This window comes from Panthera tigris, chromosome A2 (genome assembly GCF_018350195.1).
Source record: "Panthera tigris isolate Pti1 chromosome A2, P.tigris_Pti1_mat1.1, whole genome shotgun sequence".
NCBI lineage: Eukaryota > Metazoa > Chordata > Mammalia > Carnivora > Felidae > Panthera > Panthera tigris.
This window is the reverse complement of record NC_056661.1, coordinates 27,191,088-27,211,969: the sequence shown is the minus strand read 5'-3', so window position 1 is coordinate 27,211,969 and position 20,882 is coordinate 27,191,088. Positions and strand designations below refer to the sequence as shown.

The 20,882-nt window shown below is 37.9% G+C and overlaps 1 long non-coding RNA gene across 5 annotated transcripts in view; it reads right to left on the bottom strand.

Moving 5' to 3' along the window:
- LOC122236683 overlaps positions 1 to 20,882 on the bottom strand; it is a 162,035-nt gene that overhangs the window by 77,606 nt on the left and 63,547 nt on the right. For all 5 annotated transcript variants that reach the window (XR_006214874.1, XR_006214870.1, XR_006214873.1 and 2 more), the window contains one exon: positions 13,709 to 13,772. This is a non-coding gene — a long non-coding RNA (uncharacterized LOC122236683). The remainder of the gene's footprint in view (positions 1 to 13,708; positions 13,773 to 20,882) is intronic.

The following is a 20,882-nucleotide window of genomic DNA, read 5'->3' as shown; positions in this document are numbered from 1 at the left end:
TAGAGATGAATATGTTTTGCATTTGCTCTGTTAAAATATAAGCTGATTTCTCCCTGGGAAATTTTTCTTGGCATTTCTGTTACAGATTTGTTTGCAAATATTTTTTAAGGGAACTTTAAAAAAAAAAATTTTTGCTCAGCTGAAGATAGAAAATCTCCAAGGATTTCATGTTTTAATTTTATAAACTGTTTAAAATTTTCCAAGGAAACCAAATAGCATTTTTCCTAAATAAGCACTAGGAGATTCTTTGACAATACCCATCAGAGCATGGCACCCAATATATTCCCATATACTAATTCCTGATTTAAGCTCTGTTAATCCTTTACATCTTTCTTCTGAAGAGCTTTAAATTATACTCTTAGGCAGGGCTTATTACTATGAATTTCAAACAGATAAATTAATGTTTATATATTTAAAATGTCTCCTGCAAATGTCTTTGCATGTGTATGTGACTAATGGCACAGCAGTGTGTGCTGAACGCTAGAATATTCTACAGTGTTTTGCAAATTAGACTTAAGTTGAGTGTATCAGACAAAGATCTCCAGTGACCTTTTTTTTTTTCCTAAAACCAATGAACTGATCTCAAAAAACAAACAGCAGACAACAACAACAACAAACATTCTTCAGAGTATGGCTCTAGCTAGCTACAGATATAAATTTGGGTGACAACAGCTAATGTAGACCTAAATTTTTAAAAATTGTAAACCACATCCCTTGGGTTTTCCCAACCCAGCCCCTACCCACATTCTCAAAGATCTCTCTCTCCTTTTTGATTGTATCTTTCTTTCAAGTGAAACTTAATGAAGTTATGAACTGTTTGGGGGATTGTCTTACATACAATTCTTTAAAGATGACTTAAATATCTATTTTCTTTTAAGGTATCAGTAGGACTACTTTGAATCTGTATGGCTCTTTAAAAGTTAAAAGTAGAACAATTAAATGTAAACAAGTTTAAGTCACAGGTCATAAATCAGATAACTCTTCAATTCAAACCCATTTCACGTTTCCTAGCTGTGTGTTCCTCAGCAAGTTACATAACCTCTCTGTGCTTCATTTTCCAAATAAATAGGATGGTACTAATAATAATACCTTTGGCTTAGGATTGTTGGGATAATTCAATAATAACTATACATAGGCTTTTAGCACAGTGCCTGAGATATTGTAAGATCTCAATAAGTGGTAACTGTTATAGCCACTGTTACTACTATTAATTTTGTAGTATAGCAAATAAAATTTTTATTGTTTCTAGTATTGATCACGTTGAGGTAATAGAACTTGAGAGAGAAAAACCACAAATTACCACCTTATATTCATATAGTAGGTTCTAGTTAACAGCTTTGCTCTAACCTGACCACATTTTGAGCCCTCTGAGGTTTTGCAAGCAAACTCAAGTCACAACATTTCATCAGTGAGGTTTCTTAGTTGCAAAGAAAACAAAACAAAACAAAACAAAATTAAAAATAGACTCTGGCTGATAGAAGCAAAATAGGAATTTATTGAAAGGATGTTGGGAAACTCAGAATCACAGGGGGAAGGCCTGAAGAACCAGGCTCAGTACCAAGGGAAGCCAGGCAGGTGGGATTCAGGCTTACATCACAGCAGCCTGCAAGAGCACACAGATGCTAGGGTGCCTGGGTATCTTAGTTGGTTAAGCATCTGACTCTTGATCTGAACCCAGGTCATGACCTCATGGTTCATAAATTCGAGCCCCTCATCGGGCTCTGTGCTGACAGTGTGGAGCCTGCTTGGGATTCTGTCTCTCCCTCTCTCTGCCCCTCCTCTGCTCACTTGCTCATTCTCACTCTCACATGTGCTCTCTCTCTCTCAAAATGAACTTAAAAAAAAAAAAAACAAGAGCACACTGACTTTAACCTCTGCGCTGCTCCCCTCTAGCATGATCCCTGCCACCAGATTCTGAGGGACACCCTTGATGCCCCTGGAAATGGGCTAATGTTCATATCTCTGCTGCTGCTAGCAAGAACTGTCCATGTTCAGTTTTTTATGGCTTTAATACACTTCCATCATGGGTTTTACTCTTTTTCTAGGATACCAGACAACCTAAGATATGTCCTAAACTATGCAAGCTATTCAACTGCTCCCACACAACCCAAACCTTTAGCAACATGTGTGACCAAGGGTGACCTGGCTAGATGAACAGTATTCCTGGAATCCTGAAAACTCCAAGGTACAAAAGTCCCTTCTAGCCAGCACAGAAACAGGAAAAGGTCTAAACATTTTAAACTTTTGAAATGAGTTCTTGACCTACTGTTTTGTTTTGAAAGAGACCTAAAATAAGCACTTTCATGGAAAATCCCAATAAGCCCGAGAAATAGTCCAGGGATCTCCTAGTTCACTTTTCTGCATTTTATTGTTATATTTTATGAAACCGTATTTAACTATGCTTCCAAAAATATGCTTCTGATTCAGAGAGTAAATTTTTTTTGTCTATTTAGAGAGTGACAGGCATCACCTAGTTGCTATGCTGAATTCTACAATTCCAGCAACTGTCACTGACTTTCTTCATTGAAAATAATCAATGGCTTTGACAGATAGAAAAGAAAGGATGTAGAGACATATTTTGATGCATCTTGACAGCATATTTTAGAGTGGCTGTCCCTGTCAATTTCTGGTCTTTGATTTTTTCGTTATCAGGACCCAAGGGAAAGTTCTTAGGGTCGCTGACTCTGAAACTTCCCCAAAAATAAAGGGCAAAGGATACATAGAACTTGTCTGGTTTTTATCTGCCAATGTATTTTATATTTTAACTCTTCATTTTAGCCTGGTTTAGTTTCAACAGAGTTATAAAATTTGGAAAGATTAATCTGGACACAAGGTGTATGCTTCCTTGGCAATGAGAAAATGCTTGGATTGACAACTCTGTACCAGCTACACTTCATTCTTGGTTCTTTTATATGAGTCTAAGTAATTTTAAAACTTTATTAGGAGATTCTATGAAATATTAAAATTCTCAGGCCATAAGAGAGAGTTAAAGGACAAAAGGCATTTTATTATGATTTATTACATATACCCAGAATTTCCATCATTATGGTTACCTGAATAAGTACAAACATTCTTTATTAAAACCTGCTATCTTATAAAAGACTTTTCTTTGTATAGAGAAAGAGAAGAGTTACATCGGCAACTTGTCTACACTTAAGATGCTCTCTATCCTCCCAGCAAAAAAAAAAAAAAAAATCTGTTGTGCTAAATAATTTGAAATACCATTTTGTTAATAGGTAATTAAAATGCATAGCTAATAGCTAATGGGCATCCTGAGACTGTAAGCTAAAGCTACATGCTGTTACTTAAATGACTCCCTTGGTTCTGGCAGTTGCCAATATGGGGGAAACTCCCTAAGTCTGGATCCATGGGCAGGTAGAACTTCCAAAGCTAAGACTATCCTTCAAATTGGGTTAGCTTGGATCCTAGTGAGACAGAAGGACCTTTGAGCCACAGCAGAAATTCCTGCTTCTTTGAGTTGTGACCATGGGTGCAAGTCAATACAAAATACAAGACCAAGAACATGGAATGGCTTCCCAAGACCATGGTCAGTCACTGCTTGTAGCCTTCTCAAAGGTTGTATTGTCCAGCTGGATTGATGTAGTACCTAGCTTCCTTGCTTAACACCTCCTGATAACTTGCCTGACATCTCAAAGAGTTTCTTAAAATATTCTTAAACCTTTGGCATCCCTTCCTGCCCCGGGCCTCATGAATAAAACATTTACCCAGTCAGCAGCTTTGGCAAAGAGGAAAAGCCAAGTTCCATCCATCAATGTCAAGAGCTGAATTACCCAGTGATCGCAGAGACTTTAATAACTCTGCTTCTTTATGACGATGTTGGTAAATAGCCCAATGCTGACAGCATCTGGGGTTTTGGTAGGTATTCCTTTTCTAGCCTGGCAACATACCACCACTATGTGCAAATGATGAGTGGCCATGATGATCCCAGTTGTTCTGTGTTTTCCCATTTGCAATCTGTATTGGTGTCCTAGGGCAACCATAACAAAGTACTACAAACTAAGAAGCTTAGACAACAGGAATGTATGGTCTCACCATACTGGAGCTAAAAGTCTGAAACCAAGGTAGCAGCAGAGTTGATTCCTTCTGAGGGCTTTGAGGGAGACTCTGCTGCTCTCCTAGTTTTTGGTGGTTTTCTGGCAATCTTTGGCTTTCCTTGGCTTATTGAAGATTCACCCCTATCTCTACATTCATCATCACACACATTGCCCTTGTGTGCTGCTTGCCTCCTTTTTAAATCTCCCCTTATTAGATCACCAGTCACATTAGAGTACCACCCGACTCCAATAGGACCTCAACTTAACTAATTACATCTGCCATGACCTGATTTACAAATAAGGTCACATTCTGAAGTACAGGGGGCTAGGGCTTCAACATATGAATTTTAAGAGGACACAATTCAATCTGACAATCCTTTCTACCTTCTCCAAAATGCTTTTTTTTCAAAGTGCATTTCTTTTTCCTGTTGGTTGCAGGAAGATTAACCAAACCTACTCATAAAAAACTAATAGGGATTTATTTAGGCCGAATAAAGTCTGGGCTTCATATGCAATCCGATTCAGTTACCATGAGAATCAATTTAATATTATACTGTTTTGTGAGGCTAATGAGTAAAGCAATTTCGGTAGAAAATATATATTGGCGTTTTATAAGCAGGTTATTCTAAAACACTCTAAATTGACAATTTTTTAAAAGGAAGTCAAATAAGTTTATCATTTTATATTTCAGAAGTCCACTTTTGAATATGCAGAAAATATTATTTCTTTTCAAATTTCTATAGAAGTATTACTTGAAACTAGTAAGTTGCCAGATTGGGGTTGGCACAGTAAAAGGGAAAGCACTAAATTTCTAGATGAGAAGTCACAGGACCACAAAATTATTAATAATCCCAGATGGTTTTACTAGCTACTAAACAAAGACAGTATCATATTTTTATGTTTCCTTATGAGCCAGGACCTTTCTATATACTGAAGTACATATAAAACACGTCCTCAGTGAACACACAGAAAAAAATTTCCTAGTCTACCCAGAATAAAAACACACTTCTGGTTGCCTGTTCCATGATAGTAATCTCATCACCTATGAGGATTTTTTTCACATATCCACGAAGTAAATATATACAAATATATAATGTATAAAAAATATATAAATTTGAGATACATGATCATGAGCCTCTGTACATAAACACAAACACAACACAATTCAGTCCAATGAAAGGAATCAAATTGAAGGGAAGAAAATGCTTAGCATCATCTAGGAAAAATAACTGGACACAGAGTTCATTTCTTGTGGGGTCACATTGTTTGTATAGCCAGGAGCTACCTCATTATTCACACCCTTCAATTCTCAAGTAATGAGCAGCCCACACACACACACACACACACACACACACACACACACACACAGGTTTTCCCTATAAAGAAGAACCAAATCCAAACAAATTATTTTGATCAGTCTTCCCTTCCATCATTTTCTCCTCAATTTGACAAAGATATCAGGAATATAAAACCCTTCCACAAAGTAATTCCTTTCTATACCTATCTACCCCAGACTCTATTAAGAACTGGTAGGATTAATTCTTCCCTGAAAACCCATCAACCGACATCAGCTCATAAACATAACTAGAGCCTTCTTCAAAGTAACTGACCACCTACCCCCATCTTACACATGGTGCTATCATTTTAAGTACTGAGAAGAAACTTTCGTGTGGCTGGTTTTTGTTGTGTTCTATTAAGAAGAATTGAGTCATCTTTAATAACATTTGTTTGCAGTTTTACAAAGCACTCTTTCAAGTACACTTGATTAACTCTCTCCCTTTGAAAATTATATTTGATATAGGCAATAGTGTCCACCTAAATACAAACAATGTTTTTGGCTATTAGAGATGTATTAATATAGAAGGTAGTACAGTTCATCTATTACTTGCAATCCTCTTTGCCTTTCTATTTGCATGCTTTGTGGTTAGATGGATATTCTGCATCTGGGAAGACAAAAAGAACAATGACTAAGACTAATCTTTGCAGTATGCTCAGGGACTATTTTCTTGCTCAGGTGGGGTTTCATTTCCAGGTATCTTTTCTGATAAGTGGGGAACTTTCTCACAAGGACTACACTATCTTCAACACTGACATCTTTATGTTAATTTCATTAGCACATGATTTCCTCAGGAAGCACCAGTTGCAGGCCCACTTCTCAGAGTGACCTACTGAAAATAAAAAGATTTAATTGTTTAAGACCTATGTTCCAAGGATTGTTCTTATTATTAGTTACTGTCGGGGTTTTGCTGAGTCTTGTTACTAGTCTCAAATGCATGTTTCATCCCTTTCTCCAAGAGCTAGCCCAAGGCTTCTGGAGATCACAGGAAGTTCTAAATATAGGCCATTAGCCAATGTCAACGTGAGCTGTGGTCTGTTGCATGTGCTGAAGTGGAAGAACCCCTCCACAGAAAGCTCTGGTAAATTCTCAGAGGAAGCACATGAGGAAGTGAGCATCCCTCTCTGTGATGCCCTGAACTTCGAAGATGTATGCAACCAAGGTGGGCACTCAGAGTTCTCAGAGAAGTTCTCTGAGGCTTCAGTAAGGTCTGAATTGAGAAGAAATTTTGAAGACAAAGATGGTAATGAACATTAATACAGAGAAGCTTCCACAGCTCATTATTAACCACAATCAGAGCATGTCCATCCCTGGAACATATGTATCTTTAATTAAAGCTAAATGTACTCTTTTCAACTCCTCCCAGCTTCAATCTGAGACCAGAGAAGTAGACCTAATGTCACAGTTGAGAAAATGTTACAATAGGAATTGGCAGAGAGCCCAGATAGGGTCAGAAAGCATCCAGGTAGTGACTGGGGTAAGGGAGTGTCATGCACAGTCACCATCATTATCATATCACTCAAAGTTCTGTACTTGAGAAGTTACAGAAAAACCTAGTTCTTCCCCACCTCTGGGGCTTTGCTCATGTTGTTTCTGGTGCCCCAAACATGATTTTTCTGGATTTCACAGGCATGGCTCCTCATGCCAGATTTCATCTCAAATGTCAGCTCCTTAAAAGAGCCTTTACTCACCATCAGTAATTTATCTCAACTCTTGCCTCACATCCTCATTGGGCCACATGCCCCTGAGAGCAGAGACTATATCTCAACTTCACCAGGAAAATGCATAGCATACAAGATCCCAAGAAAGGTTGGCTGAATGGATATATTCTAGACAGCACTATCCAATAGGACTTTCTGGAATGATGGAGATGCTCTATATTCTCTCCTCAGTATGGTAGCCACTAGCTACATGAGACTATGGGATACTTATGCTATGCCTAGCATGAATGGAGAACTGAATTTTTAATGTGATTACATTTAATCAGCTTAAATCAGTTTAAGTTTACATTTCAGTAGCCACATGTAGCTATGGGCTGCCACATTGGAGAGTGTAATTTTAGGACAAACCCCTACCCACCCTCAATAAGGGCACACAATTATTCCCAAAGAGCTAATCTGACTTGAAGAGAAGGAGCTACCCTGAGCTGGAGTTTGGTGTTTTCATGAGCTACTCAGCCATGTCTCTGCAACCTAGAAATTATTATTAACCACCATAATATTTTTCCTGGTTATGCTATGAAACAAGATAATTTGGACCAAATTTGTAATAAGTTAATATTTTCTAATTCATTTTGTCAATTTCATACACGCAAAACTCAAACTTTGTGTGTGCATACACACAAAACTCAAACATCTTTAAAATGAATAAAATAGTTAATAACTTAAGTGAATTCCCTACTGTCTGTTCAACCAAAATAATAACATGAACCAGAAGAGGTGCTTTATTGATTCAATGGGTTGTGGCCTTGGAAGGTAGAGGCTGTGTTTGCCAATTCCAGGTGATGTTTATCTCCAGAGTCCTGACACAGCACTGGCATGGAGTACGCACTTGGCAAATATTTTATGCTGTTGTTGTTGTTTGTTTGCTGACAAATATTTTTTGAATACATAAATAAAGCATAGGGAGTCATTGTGTTCAGTTACTCAGATTTATGTATTTTTCTCCTTTTCTTCCCCCATTTATTGTACTTAATTTATCAACTGAAGAAGTAAAAGCAGATGGATGGGGAAAGGTAAGTTGTAGAATAAAAGGACTTTTCTGTGTATGTACTCAGGTTTCTCAAAGTGACCCAAGCAATGGGTCAGCATCAAGAGAACAGGAGAGCCACAGACCCAGGCAAAGTTCAGATTGGAGGGACGACACTGAAGGTCCCACTGACCAGTGTCACTTTCATCCAGCCCTGAAGATTTGCTCTTAAAAGAGTATCATGGGATGCCAAGGAAGGAAAAAAGTACAACAGGATATAATTGGCAAATGAGAAACCAAGGCTGTTCTGCATCAATTTGATCTGAATTCAGTTGCTCTTGAGATTTGCAGTTCTCTCTCTCCAAAAACACAGATCCTACAAGCTCCTCTCACTTGTACAGCAGAGAATCACACTACTCTTCTCTTTCCTTTAGGCTCCTATCTTGCAAGTGGATCCAGATATAGTTTGCACTTCTTATTTGAAAGTGGCTGCTCTAATAATCACCCTTGCCTGTATCTCTCTCTCTCTCCCCCTCCTCTGCCCCTCCCCCCATCCTTTTCCTCTCTTTCTGATATAATGAATCACAGTCAGAATTTCCTTTTTTTGATCTATTTAGAAAAATAGGCTCATTGCCTCAATATTGACAGCAGCTACAGCTGGATCGCCCCAGGCCAGAAATCCTTTGTCTGAAACAAACAAACAAAAATTCTGCCTCTCCTCATTTCCCCACTGAAGCCTGTCACCTGCCTCTCAACTGGGAATATAACCCACAGGCATTTACATCATGAGGTTTGTTTCTATAAGTTACAGCAAAAGGCAAAAATGAGCATAGTTCTCTGGCAATCAGGCAGATTTCCCAGTGCCTAATTTGTTAGGGATGTCATTTCTATTAATGCCTATGTGTCAAAACTGCAGCCCATATTTTAATTTCACCATAAATCACATTGTGCCACTTAATAATAGAGAGCCATCAGGAATTATTACTGAGAAGACATATAGGACTTTATGAAACTAAGTTGTATATTGACTTTTGGTTAACTTTTCAAAATAGTTTCATTAAGTTTATGTCAAAGGAAGAAATGAAGGAAAAGAAACAAACATTTGGACTCCCAGAGTAGTAAGTTTTGGAAAAGAGTAACAATAAATGTTTTTGTTCCCTATTTGCAACTTATCATGCATTCCATTATGCATTCTGTGGAGCACCATTTTTCTTTAAATGGGTTTGATATGAAATATCTTGTTCTACAGGGTCAGATGTTATTATGCACCAATTAACTTAGAAACCAGCTGTGCCTGAGAAGTAGACTTGGAAAAATAAATGTTAACACTGAAGCTCTCTTTCTGCTAAATGACAAACTTCCCCAAAGCACAAAGTAAGGTTTAATCTAATCTCTTTGGTAGCTATGATGGAATGTCAAAGCATTTGTGACACCACATCCAGGAAAATACTAATTTCCAATGTGACTAGACAGTAGTGAAAATCAAATGCAAAAATTCTTTGCCTGTTATGGTTAATCATCAACAGATCAAAGAGAAAACACATGCCAGCTTTCAGTCATATGTTAAACACTTACTTATAGAGAACAGTATGCATAAGAAACACCTGTCTTCATATTCTGATTTTTTTAGAAAGATAGTGGGTACATCTCAAGAAAATTCACCCATCAAGAGTTTGTCTTTTACATAGTAAGGGCCTTCTCCAACACCATGGACATCACCTTCTCCTAGACTCGATTGCAATTTTACAACAGAAATTTACAAAGCTTTCAGAAGCTTTTGGTTAAAAATGAGAAATTCTTTACATAGCAGAAGGTGGTTCTCTCTCTTCCTAATTCTCTGACCCAGCAAAAATTACTGTCAACTCTCTGCCCAGTTGAGGGATATTGATTCTCCTGCTGCCATGGCAACACATTAGGTGTCAGGTCTGTGTGTCTTATACCCAGTGTCTAATCTGTTCCTCCTGGCTTTCGGATTTTGACACTTTCTAAGCCTTAATTAGTTTATTTGATGGGACCTGCACATTTTATTTTTATACTAAGTAGCTATTGAAAACATAGTCATCCAGAGAACAGATCACAGAGGTAAAAATTGGTCTACTGTCAGGCCGACCAGAGATGACAAAGAGTGAGAGTAAAGTGGGAGGCACAAGCTCCGCTTGCTGCTCCTCTGATATTGGGGAAAATCAAAACAGTTTTTGCCATCTGTCACATAGCACACTGTGAAAATTATGGAGCTGTTCGTTTCGACGTCTGAGGAACATTCTGCCACTGTGATTAGATCACAATAATATTACCTAGTTGCTAAAGGTTTGGATCAATGCTCTTTAATATTTTTCTTCTCTGAGAATCTCTGCCTTAACTTATTTTTCAGTGGGAACATCTGCTAAGCAATTCACTTAGAGATAAATATTTCACACAGGTAAAGCACTTAGGATGGGAGTCACAGTACAGCTGATAACTTAGTTAAGTTCAGAGAGTTAATCATAAAAGAAAATAAGGGGAACAAATTTCACAAAGGATTACCATTGTAGAACAAAATGTTACCGGAGAGCAACAATTCTCAAAGTGTGGCCCACAGAACCCCAGGGGAAGGAGGATGGTAGGGTTGGGGGGGGGGCAGGGGGGGGGGGGTTGTCCAAAGAACCCATGGGGAAGCCAACAGGTCAAGACTATTGTTGTGATAAACCTAAGACACTATTGCCTTTTTCACTCTTTTAACCTTTTACACTGATGATGTGAAAGTAATGGTGGTAAAATTAAGTGGATTAGGAGTGCCTGGGTGGCTCAGTTGGTTAACTGCCAAATTCTTGATTTCAGCTCATGTCATGATCTCACAGTTCTTGAGTTCCAGCCCCTCCTCAGGCTCTGTGCTGACAGTGCAGAGCCTGCTTGGGATTCTCTCTCTCCTCACTCTCTGCCCCTCTCCTGCCCTCATGCTCTAAATAAATAAATATTAAAAAAAAATAAATAAATCGTTTAGCACAAATCAAGGCAACTTCTCTCTTTCTCTCTCTCTCTCTCTCTCTCTCTCTCTCTCTCACACACACACACACACACACACACACACACCCCACCCTCTCTTCCCTCCACACTGGAATACAGAAAAAAGAGGAGGACGAGACATTGACCCTTTAAAAATTACTTGAGGGACACCTTGGTGGCTCAGTTGGTTGAGCATCCAACTTTGGCTCAGGTCATGATCTCGCGGTTTGTGAGTTCAAGCCCCGTGTCAGGCTCTGTGCTGACAGCTCAGAGCCTGGAACCTGCTTCAGATTCTGTGTGTGTGTGTGTGTGTGTGTGTGTGTGTGTGTGTGTGTGTGTGTGTCTGCCCCTCCCCCACTCACACTCTGTCTCTCTCTCCTTCAAAAATAAATAAACATTAAAAAAACTTTTTAAGTTACTTGATAAGGGAGTTAAAAATTTTTAACTCTGTTAAGTCTTGGCTCTTGAGTGCATGTCTTTTTACTATTCTGTATGACAAAATGGTAAGGTTGCACACCCACTTTCGTTGCTAACTGAAATCAGACAGCTGTCTCAAGGAAAAGCACTTGTGTGGTTGAGCAGAGAGCTGAACTAACCACTTTCTTAAATAGAACACAACTTTTACTTGAAAGAACAACGGACACGCAATGGTAGTGACACTTGAGTATTTGGGAGACATTTTTTTTCTTCTAAATTAAAGAGCATGAAACTGTCATTTCAAGGAGAACTTACATTATTTGTTGCCAATGATGAAATGTGAGCTTTCAAGCATAATTAACTGTTTTTGGAAAAATTTTTATCTGTGAGCTTAAAAGCTTCCCACTACATAAAAATTTTTCTGATAATGTGGAGCGTGAGATTAGTGAATATATTTTTATATTGTACACTGAAATGTGTCAGCATTTGGCAGAACTGCACCAGTATTTTCCAAATGATCAATACATGAAATTACAGAATCTTTCAGAAGTAAAAGGCCCTTTCAAAATAAAAGGAAGACCAACTGATTTTAATTTTACAGAATATAAAACATTAATTCATATGGTTTCTGGTTTCATACTTCAAATACCTTTGGAAAAACCACCACTTGTCAAGTTTAGGAGTATTATCAAAGAAGAATACCCGTGATGATCTAAAAGAGGACATTAAAATATTCATCTCTCTTGCAGCTACACATCTGTGTGAGACCAGATTTTATTCATGTACCTCAATCTTCGTGAACCTACCACAACAGAATGAACGCAATTGGCAGATAAAAGAATCTGTCTTATATTAATCCAAACACTAAAAAGTTTTGAAAAATTGTAAAAACATTATCACTCTTCAAATTTCTTTTTGTTTTGGAAAACATAGCTATTGTTCATTTAAAAATGTAGTTATTATGTAAAGGTTTTACTTACTTAACTTATTTACTTACTTATTTACTTACTTATTTAGAGTGAGAGCAGGGGAGAATCAGAGAGAGAGAGGAAGAGAAAGAATTCCAAGCAGGCTCCATCCTGTCAGCACAGAGCCTGATGCAGGGCTTGAATTTACAAACTGTGAGATCACGACCTGAGCCAAAATCAAGAGTCAGAAGCTTAACTGACTGAGCCACTCAGGCACCCCAAGGTTTGTTATTTTAAAAATAAATACACAAATTTAATATTTATAACTAATTTTTAATAAAGTAAATATTTAACCAAAGTCCTTTAAAATCCTTAATAATTTGTAAGTGTAAGGGATCTGAGACCACAGTTTGAGGGCAATTATTCTGTAGAAGGCTAATGGAGGGACTGCCCAAGGTACTGAGAACACAAACCAAGGATCCAGGACACACAGGAGGATAGGTTCTTGGAAATCAGTTGCACCATCTAGGCAACAATTAAATAACTGCTTCATAGCCAGTCTGTAACCTCTAATCCCCAAGTATAGACAATAAAATTCCAGATCAAGGAAAGACAGCCCAAGCTTAGCCCCAGGACATAATTCTATTTTCTTGGTAAGACATACTTCTCTTCCTTTTTTCATCCTTCCCTAAATTAGCAACATCCCATTTCACATTAACATAAGCAAAATGCTTTCAGATCACCAGAAAATCTGTAACCAATTATCATTTATAAAAACAGAAGGCAGGACAAGAAGTGACATGTTTCACCTTTTAACAAACACCATTCTGAATATGTATAATACAAGATAACAGTAACATTCTGCTCCTAATGCATCTTATGCTATTTAAATGGAAATCACAAAGCCTAATATCACTAATGCATGGCTAATGGTATACTAGCAAATATGATACGATGTTTCTGACAGTGATTGGCATCTTGGACCAATGTAACCATTCTAGACCATCAGATTAAAGACCCAGATCACACTAATATCAGAACAATTTTGAGAGGTAATACATCTTGCAACACTTAGTACAACTCAATGATTCAAACCTTCAAAAGCATAAAATATTATCCCATAAGCAGAACATTTATCATCCAGGGAATGAGTGAAACCAAGTAAGTCAAATTAAGAACTATGTTCCCCATGTATGTTTTTCAGAATAAATCGCATAGTAACCATTCTTTAGCATGGACTATTTGGTAGCCTACCTCCAATTCTGAGGAGACTGGGTTCTTGGTTTCCTATCAGTAAATGTAAAGAAATAACACTTATTCACCTGAGTGCAGCACCATCCAAGCAGCTTGACAACTGGATCTGCCATCTCAACTTTCATCACAGAACTAGGAAATATAACAAAAGAATTATCAAAATCCAGCCTGGAACCATTCTATATTTCTTCACCTATTTTGCTTCTTCCCTTCTGAAATGAATGGCAGCTTTGGGAAAGGAGACATGAGGGATGAGGCCACATGCCATTCTCAAGAAATTGCCCTCTGGAGCTCACCTTTCCAAGTAGGAAAACCACCTTTTCTTTGCTTCTGCCTCCCCCCATCCACACCCTGCAATAGGTTTGTTTTCTCTTTCACTGGCTATGAAAACAGTGATGCTGATTTTATAATGGCAATACCAGGGTATGTACTTTGTTTTAGACTACGAGTCAATTTTCATAGTACAAAATTAAGACTTCCACATTTCTAAGTCTACTGAGACAAAAATAGCAACACTAAAAGTGTCGAAAGAGTATTATTTTTAAATTCTCCACAAAAAATGCTAAATATTTATTCCCCCATGCCCCAAATCAGCGAAGTGACATGACCAAATGCTTGAGGAATAACCACTATAAGAAAACACTAAATCTTTAAAAGGAGTATATCCAAAAATTAGTTCTTGGCTTGCTGATCTTCATGGCAGTGGGGGGAGTGACCCTAAGTATCTTGCAAAATTTAGACAGCCCACCTGGCCTCTCCAGCTCATGCACCATTTTCAAATTCAATAAAAGCAATATCATGTTTCCCAAGTAGGAAACCTATTTCCTTGAAACCAGAGAACTTAGCAGCTGATAGCATCATTCCATGAGTCTCCTCTGGTAAGTTATTAAGGAATACAATACAGCTTGGAAGATAATGGTGAGGATTTGGTGTTGGATTTCTCTGGATGTTAACTGAGTCTGGGGCTCTGCGACCAGGCCTTTTTTGTAGCAACAACAGTCTATTCCATTGTTCTGGCTTCTTTCTTTTGTTAGCAAAAGTACCACCCATTTGAGGTGCCTGAGTGGCTCAGTTGGCTAAGCATCCAACTCTTGATTTCAGCTCAGGTCATGATCTCACGGATTGTGAGATCGAGCCCTGAATCAGGCTCCAAGCTGGGTGTGGAGCCTGCTTAAGATTCTCTCTCTCCCTCTGCCCCTTCCCTGCTTGCATGCTCTAAAGAAAAAAAAAAAAAAAAAAAAAAAAACTCTTAAAAAAAAGTACCACCCATTTTAAATATGTCAGAATCTGCTTCTGCATACTGCATTTACATTGGTTTAACACCAGATAAAAATTCTTTTAACTTTCCCAAGGCATGTCTTAATAAGACCAGTTTTTTAAATAAAATAGGCTTCCAGTCTCCTCTTCATGGCTAAAATAAGGGAACAGGGCACACAGGGCTCTCTTACAATGTTGTGTGTTATGTTGTGGTTATAAATTTTAATGATTTAGTCTGATATCTCTGTTTTGGGTTCAATATAATAAGCCAAATAAGACAAACAAGCTGCTAAACAGTCAACCCTAGGCAAGATTACCCTTAATTATGTCTTTATTACTATCAATTAAGTCATCACACCAATAGGTCAACGATTCTGTTGTTTCATGATGAAACCTACATAAACACACTATACTGTCAATTGTTAGTCCCTCTTCACTAAAGGATTAAAGTTCTCTATGGCTTTGGGTGCTAAACAACTGTGCAGAATGTTAAAAACACAATTTTTTTTTTTCTTTTCCAGCAAGTAGACGATGGGCTCCATGCATAGACTTCAGTAAAAACCAAAATTAAAGACAAATTATGCTTAATTTATATTGCTTAATATTTCCCCTTCACTTCATTCCTCTTCATGTTGCCTTCAGTCTTGTAAAATTATTATCCACAGAAAACAAAATCCCTCTTAGACTCTGCTTTTCTGTTTTCTCACTTCAGGACTTAAAATATGCAAGTAACTTCATCGTCAGGGAAGAAAATACAATTATGCCTCTCTACTTATAGGAGGGACAGTTGTTATGAGCTTGCCACAGGGAGATTTCATTACACCCACATTTTGCATTGAATGCCTTTGTAATAAAGCTAGAAGAATCCCTGTCTCAGGAATAGGCATCAAACTCAAAGAGAAGAGGGATCGTTGTCTTTGACACACGCTGTTTGCAGTTGTTGGTAACAAAGATTAACAGTCAGCATATTCTTTACATGGGGGCTACTTGTCCCGGTAACTGCTACCTTCTTTATTATTGCAGTAAAATACACAGAAGGTAGAATTTATCATTTTAAAGTAAACAATTCAGTGGCACTAAGTACATTCAAAATATTATGCCAACATCAGCATGATCTAACTCCATAGGTTCTCATCACCCCAAAAGGAAACCCTGTGCCCATTGTACAATATTTTAAGCCATGGAGCAGATACTTGGTTTGGGATCAGAATTTCCTTTTTCTCCCTTTCTATCTCTAATAGATTATTACAGTTGAGAGCATGAACTCTGAAATCTAACTGCCTGTATTTAAATTCTGTTCCTTGTGCCTACTCATTCTTTCTGGGCTTTGTTGTCTTCAACTGTGAAATGAGAGCAATCATAAAGCCTCTTATAAGGTTCTGAGGAATAAACTAGGGCATATACAGCCTATTCAGTTAGGTCTGGCAAGCACTAATCTCTCACTAGATGATGGACATATTAGTTTATATTTTTCATCACAACCTTCTGTGTACCAGGCACTATTCCAAATGTTGTATAAATACAAACAACCTTAAAATTCCTAATAATCCCATAAAGTAGTTACTATAACCAACTTTATTTTACAGATGAGGAAACTCAAGCACAGAAAAGCTAAGTAAGTTGAGGAGCCAGTATTTAGACTGCCAGAAGCCATGTTCTTAACTACAATGCCATACTGCTTCTACATTATTTCTCCTTATTATACTCACCCCAAAATGTACATGGCTAGTCTTTCCTTACCATACTCTTTCTGCTTCCTGAAGCAGTTTACGGTTGTCAAAAAATAGAGACCATCCATATTCCTGCCTTCTTCATACATCATCTTAAAGTGTTTCTATGTGTTCCTGCCTTTATTTTTCATTAAATGTATGGTTTTTAGACTCACAAGTCAGGTATTAATATCAAATACATCTGAGGCAATGTATATATTTTTTGCATGATATACCATCATTGAGCACAACAGCAAACAAAATCGCATGTCTATTCTCTAGTCTGACACCAAGGTCATGGTTCTACAGGTCATCCTGCAGCCTTGGGGCACGGTACAGGAAATTGTCCCCTACTTAACCCCAGAATGGAGGGGAAGAGAGATTATGGGAAAGCCAGCACATCATCTTCAGAAGTCCAGATCATATAGAGACAGAAAGGGAAGGGGACCAACATCACCTAAGCACATGTGCATGCCAGTGTGTGAATGAGATGCCAGTCTAACAAATATGACTTCCAGTTACCATAAATTATTAGCAGAGATCTGCATATTTAAACAAAGCAAGCTTACTGGAAATCCAGGGCAAGATGCTTCATTACATGATTAAAGGGGGAAAAAAGTACAGGTTCTGATAAAATAAATTTCCCTTGAGGCACAATTGTTTTTCTTTGTACCTTCAAAAGGATGAAAGGGCTTCATATTACTTGGAGATATGTCAAATTCAATTTCTTTCCTTTTTTCTCTTTTTCTTTAATTACAAAAGTAATATAAGCTCATTGTAAGGAGTTCAAACAATACAGCAGTATGTAGAATAAAATAAAGTTCTCCTTTTACCATCACCACCTTCCAACCCTAGTCCCCAGAGGCAACCACTGCCAATACTTTAGAATAAAACCTTCAAATACCTTTCCTGTTTTTCTGCACATGTGTGAGTATATATGGATATGCAAATGCATGGATATACATATTCGACTCTACAAAAATCTAACTTTTGTGTTTATTAGCCATGAGAAAAATCAGGAAAAAGAGAAGATAGATTGTAGAAGTTGAAGACATATTGGGTCTCCCATCAAGAGCTGCTGACACCCAGAAAATAACATCAAATTGAAAAAAATTGCAGAGACCAGGTTGAAATAAGCAGATCTTTTAGCTGAGAACACAAAGCATCATTCAATAAACAATGTATGTCCAACTCTAAACTGTGGCCAATTTAGTTTGATTGGTTATATAACCACTCCTCCTCATCAGAATTAGGTCAACAGTACCACCAGCTCTGAAGATTTATGTTAGGTGATGCTTAGGAATAGAAAAAATTGTTGCATATACTTATCGCTATTCATATTCTTGCTGATTTGACATTTTCCCCAATAGCTTTGCTAAGGCACTGCTCCCTTGCTCAAAATATCCTTCCCCTATCCCTCCATCTACCTAAAGTATATTTGGGCTTCAAGCAACAGATCATTTCCTTCCACCCTGGAAAGACTTTCATCACTCTGACCCAAAGAGGTTCCTTTGCCTTCTGAACTCTACATGGTGAAATATGACACTTTGTGATTAACCAACTATTTTATGTGCTAGTTTGACTTTGTTTTTAACTAGACCACATGCTTCTGAGTTAGGGTATCTCAAGCATTTCCAGGCTGCCTGGCATGGCACACCTACTACTCAATAAAAGAATTTTTGATAAGAAATTTATTTCAGTTGCTGTGGACTGTAACCAGATACTGACCAATGTTCATGGTTTAAATCTCAAGAAATCAATGGTGATTTCCCCAAAGTCTCTAAGTTCTGGATTCTAGGATAAAGAAAGTTAACACACTAACTAGGATTTCTTAACTCAAGGCCCCTTGATAGACATCAGAGCATTGCTAAGGCCTCTGAAATTAAGAGCAACGTTGGGTGTGTGTGTGTGTGTGTCCATAAGTATTAAGTATGGGTAGGTGGAGGAAGTCTATGGCTTTCATTAAACGCTCTATAGAGCCTGTGTCCCAAAAGGGTTGAGAAACATTATTTAGGTCATGCAGCAGACACAAAGCATTTGGGGAGAAGGTGGTGGTATTTGAGTAGCAGTGTGGGGTTTGGATAACACTTTACCTCTTTCCATAGATGAAAGTTTGTAGAGGCACTTGTTTCTATCCCTCCATTTAAACCAGATGTTCAAATGTTTGACATTAATAAGCTATCTACCTTTTGATATTTTTCAATGAGTTGAAAAATAGCCAGTCATGACCATAAGCTCCCTTTATGGCAGGAGACGGCAGCAGGGAGGGTTATAATGAGAAAAATGCCTCAGGCCAGAAAAGGTTTACATAAAAATGAGGCCCGAACCTTAATATGATCTCAAACCTCAGTACACCAGTCCACATTCAGTTAAACACATGCACGCGGTACAGCAAATTTCTCTTTCTATTGGTATGTGCTTATGCATAACTGGTATGAATGATCCTTATAATAAAACATGGCTCTGAGAACCTATGTATAATGCTTCAGCTCCTTAGAGCATATTAGTAAGAATGATTCTAGAGTAGAATACTCAAGCCAAAAAGAAGTCTAGTGAGTGGAGCTCATTATTTTTGAAACTTGTCATGCCCCACAATAGGAAAAAATAAATAAAAAAACAAAAAAACACGTCATTTGCTCTGACTTAAATTAGAGCTGGTTTCCCGCTGAGTAGTGTGTTGAATCTTTGGCAGAATAACAGATGATGCCTTCGACAATTACATATCCATCTTGGGATGAGACATATCTCGATTTCAAATGATGGAAGCAATTACCCCTTTACAACTGGAAGCAAAATCTGTGTTTCCTGGGAATCGGGACATCTGGGTTTTAGTTTTGAGCCTGCCATTAATAGGTGTGTGACCTTGGACAAATCAGGTAATACAATTTTCCTCATTTTACTAATAAGGGAGTTGGATTCTGTTTCCTCTGAGTTTTCCCTTCTATGTCTAGCATTCTAAAAGCTTAGGTATCAGTTCGAAGGCAGTAAAAGGGTTAAGCGATTTTTGACAAGAAAACATGAGGAAAGAGATTTATCTCGCCTTAAGAAATGAAATCTTGAAAACTCACATTCGATTATGAATCCATAAAATGGATCCTGTTGTTTTATTAGGTATATACATATGCTGTTTTAGATAATTTACTAACATTCAAATTTCAGGTTTCCTGATCCCAGTCTCTCTCTAGAGGTGAATACTATTTAAACACCTACGTATGCTGAAGTCAATGTCTAAAAGATGTTCTGTGTTTGCTCATTTTTAAATATTTATTTATTTATTTTGAGAGAGAGAGACAGAGACAGCACGAATGGGGGAGGGGCAAAGAGAAAGGGAGAGAGACAGAATCGCAAGCAGGCTCCATGCTGTCAGCACAGAGCCTGAGGCAGGGCTCGAACTCACAAACCACAAGGTTCATGACCTGAGCTGAAATCAAGAGTCTGACATTTAACCAACTGAGCCACCCAGGCACCCCTATGTTTGCTCATTTTGGATGGTCGTACATCAAGTTTTCTAAGTTCTGTTCACCCAGGACCAAAAATCTCTTTAAAGAATGACTCTGTATAGGGGTACCTTCTAGGGGTACCTGGGTGGCTCCGTCAGTTGAGTGTCCAACTCTTGGTTTCAGCTAAGGTCATGATCTCACGGTTGGTGGGTTTGAGACCTGCACTGGGCTCTACACTGACAGCGTAGAGCCTGCTTGGAATTCTCTCTCTCCCCCTCTCTCTGCACCTCCTCTGCTCACTCGCACCCTGTCAAAATGAATAAACATTTAAAAAAAAAGAATGTCTTTATTTAACAAGTCTAATTTGCTCAGCTATCATGTGACAATATAGAGCCATGTACTGGAAAACAGGGAAGTCCCAGTGAATTTGTTCTTAAAAATTGGGATTTTTAATGTGTAATCTGTTATCTTGAACCAACATCTAAGGAGATTAGAATAATTTATCTCTTTTAGTAACAGTATTACAAAGGGAAGCAAAAGGCATGTACATGTTGACTTGAGAAAATTTTCTTTCGGAGCTGAGGAGAAAAGGCATAGAAGAGGCTCAAGGAATGTGTGATGCTCTTCAGATGAATGACAACAATGTCACCTGGGGAAGGATTTCTTCTCAAAGACTTAGGGTTCACTAGTGTCAGTCACCAGGAAATAAACATAATTGAGAACATGGACCAAAGGCCTTTTGCACTCAACTCAGTTCTGGAGGTAAGTGAGCAAGATCACCCCTGGAAAACACTGTTGACATAAATGAGCTTCTTAGTTTGAAAAAAATAACCAAA